We start from the raw sequence: 5,848 nt of genomic DNA on the forward strand, positions 1-5,848 counted from the left end.
ACTCAAATCTTTAAAACATAATAAAAATGGTTGTAATTATATTTTGATCATACTTTAATATATATGTACATATTTGTATAGGTTCGTGAATCGATCCGTGGCCAAGTCTTATTTTCGAGGAAGGAAATATCTGTGAAAGTGAGTTATAGTCCCACTTTTAAAATCTAATATTTTTGGGATGAGAATACATGCAGGTTTTATAAATGATTTACAAAATAGACACAAGTACGTGAAACTACATTCTATGGTTGAATTATCGAAATCGAATATGCCCCTTTTTATTAAGTCTGGTAATCTAAGAATTAGAGAACAGACACCCTAATTGACGCGAATCCTAAAGATAGATCTATTGGGCCTAACAAACCTCATCCAAAGTACCGGATGCTTTAGTACTTCAAAATTTATATCATATCCGAAGGGTGTCCCGGAATGATGGGGATATTCTTATATATGCATCTTGTTAATGTCGGTTACCAGGTGTTCACCATATGAATGATTTTTATCTCTATGTATGGGATGTGTATTGAAATATGAAATCTTGTGGTCTATTGTTACGATTTGATATATATAGGTTAAACCTATAACTCACCAACATTTTTGTTGACGTTTAAAGCATGTTTATTCTCAGGTGAATACTAAGAGCTTCCGCTGTTGCATACTAAAATAAGGACAAGATTTGGAGTCCATGTTTGTATGATATTGTGTAAAAATTGCATTCAAGAAACATATGTCGATGTAATATATTTCTATTGTAAACTATTATGTAATGGTCGTGTGTAAACAGTATATTTTAGATTATCATTATTTGATAATCTACGTAATGTTTTTAAAACCTTTATTGATAAAATAAAGGTTATGGTTGTTTTAAAAATGAATGCAGTCTTTGAAAAACGTCTCATATAGAGGTCAAAACCTCGTAACGAAATCAATTAATATGGAACGTTTATAATCAACGTGAATGGGACATTTCAGGAATAGCGTCATCAGAAATTACACGCATTTCAGGTGGTTTAAGTGTAATACCACTTCTTGTGGTAATAGCTTTAGCTGTTTCATTCCGGGGGTTAGCATTTGTATCACTAGGTAGACTTTCCGATTTTCTTTCACCTATTAACCTTGCTAGGTTGCTTACTTCTTGTTCCAGATTTTGAATAGAAGCTTGTTGATTTCTAAATGCTTGAGCATTTTGTTCATTGATTTGTTTCTGAGATGTGAAAAATTGAGTTTGAGATTCAACTAGCTTCGACATCATGTCTTCTAAATTTGGCTTTTTATCATCGGTTTGTGGTGGTTTATTTTGAAAAATAGGTCTTTGCTGATTGTAAGTACTGTTGGATACTTGTTGATTGCTAGGACCTTGTTGATTGTTGTATGGAACATTTCTGTTATAATTCTGGTTTTGATTGTAGATTGGTCTTGGCGGTTGATAATTATTTTGATAATTATTTCCAGGCCTTTGGTTCATGTATGAAACATTCTCTCTTTGTTCCATTGTTTGTTCAATGCTGAGATAATCTTTTGTCAAATGTGGTCCTCCACACTGCTCACAACTAATTCTTATTGAGTGAATATCTTTAGTCATCTTTTCCATTCGTCTCTCGACAGCATCTATCTTTGCGGAAATGGAATCAAAGTCATGGCTAGAATCGGCTCTAGCCGCTTTAGATGATCTAACGATATCTTTTTCTTGGTGCCACTCATGTGAGCGGGAAGCAGTTTTATCAATAATTTTGTAAGCTTCAGTTGCGGTTTTCTTCATAATGGAACCACCAGCTGCTATATCGATGTCTTTTCTTGTAGTGATGTCGCATCCTTGGTAGAATATTTGTACTATTTGATAAGTGTCTAAACCATGTTGCGGACATTCTCTTAAAAACTTTCCAAATCTTGTCCACGCTTCATATAAAGTTTCATTTGGCTTTTGTGTGAACGTAACAATTTCTCCTTGAAGTCTTACGGCTTTAGATGCCGGAAAGAATTGTTTAAGAAATTTTTCAACTAAGACATCCCATGTATCAATCGCCCCTTCAGGTAACGATTCTAACCAATCTTTGGCTTCTCCCTTTAAAGTCCAGGGAAATAACATGAGATAGATCTGTTCATCCTCCACTTCTCTTATTTTAAATAGAGTACAGATCCTATTAAAGGTACGAAGATGTTCGTTTGAATCTACTTTTGGCGCACCACTAAATTGGCATTGATTAGTTACCATGTGTAGGATTTGTCCTTTAATTTCATAATCTGGTGCATTAATGTCTAGTTGAGTAATTGCGTAACCTTGACCAGTGCGTTTAGCTCTCATTCGGTCTTCCATACTTAGAGGTTCCAGATTTTCCATGATTGAATTTGTTGAATCTGAATCACTAAGGGATTCTGATTTAATGTTTTCTTCCCCGACAATTTCTGGATGAGTGAATTGTGGTTCAGGAGGAATGATTATTGGTTCAGGATCTCTGAATTATCCCTGAATATCCTCCAGATTCTCAATTGTGAGGTCGGGTTTAAAAAATGGATTATCGAAAATTTGAATTGGAGTTCTTGGTCGACTAGATGACGATTCTAAAAAAAAAATCAACGGCGACAATATTGGCTAGATGTCTTGATCGAGTTAAAGGTGGTGAACGTATAAAAGATGGTGAACGTTTTGCTCGGTGCATTCACTGAATATCCTATTAGTTATAAAAGATAAAAATTATTAAAGTTATCAAATTAATAGACTTTTCTGATTTTGCCCACGTTTTGAATAGCCAAAAGATGTAGCAAGGAGCCAGAACCCTTTAAATCCGAAGTTCACAACTCAGCCACTAACAAATCCAACTATTACTACGAAGCAGAAAATTTGGATGTCTATCAAAATAACCGCTTAAAATAATTTTTCGTCGAAACTTAAAGAAATTTTAGAGAAGAAATAGAAAAATTTTATGTCCTAAAAACTAGAGCGTCGAGAAATAAGAAAGAAAAAGAGCGCGTCGAAAAACGTCGAAAAATAAAAGGTCGAAAAACAGTCGAAAAATAAAAATAAGAAAATAAAGCGTCGAAACTTAGAATTCTAAAAACTAAGAATTAAAAGTTGCGTCTAAAGGTATTAAAACTTAGAGAAATTCTATATCCAAAATGGCAATAACTTAAAAAGGTATTAAAATATATTAAAATGGCATCGCAAAATTCTAAAGAACTTAAATCTTAGTCTAAAGAAAAAGTACTTAAGGGATTTTACGGCAAAGCCTAAAAATCTAGAAATAAAAATAACTACGGCAAAAACTATAATTAAAACTATATATTACGAACGACAAATATTATGAAATAAACGATAAAATTACAAATAATAACTAAAATGATAAAAATATAAATTTTATAAAAAATATTATTTTTTATATAAAAATATTAATCTATAAATTTAATAATAATATTAAAACTTAATATTACTAATTATATATTAAAACTAGAAAATTAAATAAACAAACTCTAATTAATAACAATAATTTAATTAAACCCTAAAAATTAAATAATAAATAAAAATTTAACCTAAATTCGTAATTAATGCAGCTAGGGTTGACCTGTCAGACGACTCCGCGAGTGCGGATCCCAGCTGGCAAAAAGTACCACGAGTGCGGATGCCACAGATTCAGATGAGGTGCAAGTCGATTTTTATGCAGGTTCAGAATTTTTTTTTCTTTCTGTTTTTAATATATATAAAATATAAATATAACTTATTATTTTTTTATAACTTTTTCACAATAAATAAAAAAAAAACTTTTTAATTTAACTAAACTTAAAAATATATAGATATATTTTTCTTTTTCTTGTATTTTTAATATTTAAAACGTATATTTTTACAGAAATAGATTACTACTTAATAAATTTTTTTTTTTATATATATAGCGTTGCACTTTCGGCGTTTAGGATTCCCCGGCAGCGGCGCCAAAAATACTTGATGTGCGTAGAGGTGTATACGAAATAGTTATATATTTACTATGAAATACTATTAAATACGATACAATTTTACACAAGTTATTTATTTATTTATAGAGTGGATATACCTAAACCTTGCTACAACACTTATAGGTAGTGTACCTAATCGTACAGTAGTGTAGTTTTTAGTAAGTCCGGTTCGTTCCACAGGGATCTAGCCAAGTTTAACGCTATATTTTTAAAACTATATTTATAAATAAATATATATATGAGTAGTATTATTATTATTATTATTATAAAAGGGGGTTTTTACCGTTTAATGACCGGTTTGTCGATTTTAAAACTTTAGTCGCAGTTAAAACCTAATGTAAAATATTAAAATAAAACTTAATTTAAAGCGTAAAGTAAATAACAATAATTAAAGTGCGATAATTAAAAGTGCGATAAATAAATTGACAGTAAATAAAAGTGCGAAAATTAAAAAGTACGATAATAAAAAGTGCGATAAATAAAATGACAATAATTAAAAGTGCGATAAAAATATGAAATAAAGGAATTATGCTTATTTAAACTTCCGTAATCATGATGTTTGACGTGTTAATTTTAGTTTATTACCATGGGTTAATTGTCCTTTGTCCTGGATTATTCGATATGTCCATCTGGTTTTTTTCCATAACAGTACATCAGTCATAAATATAAAGTGCGAGTGCCCTCGTCAAATTATCCTTATATCCGAAGTCAAATATTCTAACTAATTGGGGACTTAAACTATAATTACACCAATTTTTCTTGTATGTAATTCACCCCTGTTTTAATAAGTCCATTAACTATTAATCCATTCCCGTGTTCGGTTAAATGAACGATTATATGTACTTATAAATATCCCGCCCATCGTGTCCGATCGAGTGTATATGGTTATTTATAATTACGTCCAGTTGTAAATCTTTATATTAAATTAACAAACTATCATTTAATTAAACAAATATAAAGCCCATTAATAGCCCATAGTCTAATCCACAAATGTCGTTCTTTTGTCCAAACCCCAATTATGGTACAAAGCCCAATTACCCCGTCTTTAATATTTAGCCCAACATTATGATTACTTCAATTTAAATAAGCATAATAATAACTTAGCTACGAGACATTAACTTAAAAAGGTTGAATATAACTTAGAATGATTAATAATAGCGTAGCGTTACACGGACATAATTTCGATTTACACACTTACAACATTCGCTAACATACCCTTATTATTATTAAATTAAAATTAAAATTATAAAATATAAATATAAATATATCTTGAGAGATAGATAGAAAAAGGATGTGTTTTTTCGTGCAGAATTCGATGCCTTTTATAGGCCCACGTTGTACTGTAGAGCTCCGCGAGTGCGGATGTTTCCTTCATAAAAGCTCCGCGAGTGCGGAGGTCTGGAATCCAGCTCACATATTAGATCCAAAACGTGGGCTGCGTAAAATTATATTATATAATAATATATATAATTAATTATATATTATATTTTATTCTTATGCATAGTTGACTTGTAATTTTTGCTCCGTTGTGTCGCGCACTGAAAGTTGGTTCATGTCTCGGTTCCGGATTTTCGAACGTCCTTGCGTACTATTTAATATCTTGTACTTTGCGTTTTGCGTCTTGTACTCTTATAATTTTGAGACGTTTCTCATCAATAATTTAAACCACTTTGATTGTACTTTGTACTTTTTAGTTTTTTTGGTCGTTTGCGTATTCAAATTGTCGAATCTGTCTTTTGTCTTCACCTTTTATTATTTAAACGAATATCACTTGTAAATAGAACAATTACAACTAAAAGCTTGTCTTTCTTGAGGGATAATTCTATGAAATATATGTTCGTTTTTAGCATTTTCAGGTTCGTAGTCTACTTAATCATTGGAGACAAGAAGAAGGCGATCCCTTCCA

The 5,848-nt window shown here is 31.0% G+C and overlaps 1 non-coding gene across 1 annotated transcript; it reads left to right on the plus strand.

Moving 5' to 3' along the window:
* Positions 1-1,847: 1,847 nt before the first annotated feature.
* On the plus strand, positions 1,848-1,954 carry LOC139869797 (small nucleolar RNA R71). The gene has a single exon (XR_011766376.1). It is a non-coding gene; the product is annotated as a small nucleolar RNA R71 (small nucleolar RNA).
* The last annotated feature ends 3,894 nt before the right edge of the window (positions 1,955-5,848 follow it).

Source organism: Rutidosis leptorrhynchoides, chromosome 9 (assembly GCF_046630445.1).
Source record: "Rutidosis leptorrhynchoides isolate AG116_Rl617_1_P2 chromosome 9, CSIRO_AGI_Rlap_v1, whole genome shotgun sequence".
Lineage (NCBI taxonomy): Eukaryota > Viridiplantae > Streptophyta > Magnoliopsida > Asterales > Asteraceae > Rutidosis > Rutidosis leptorrhynchoides.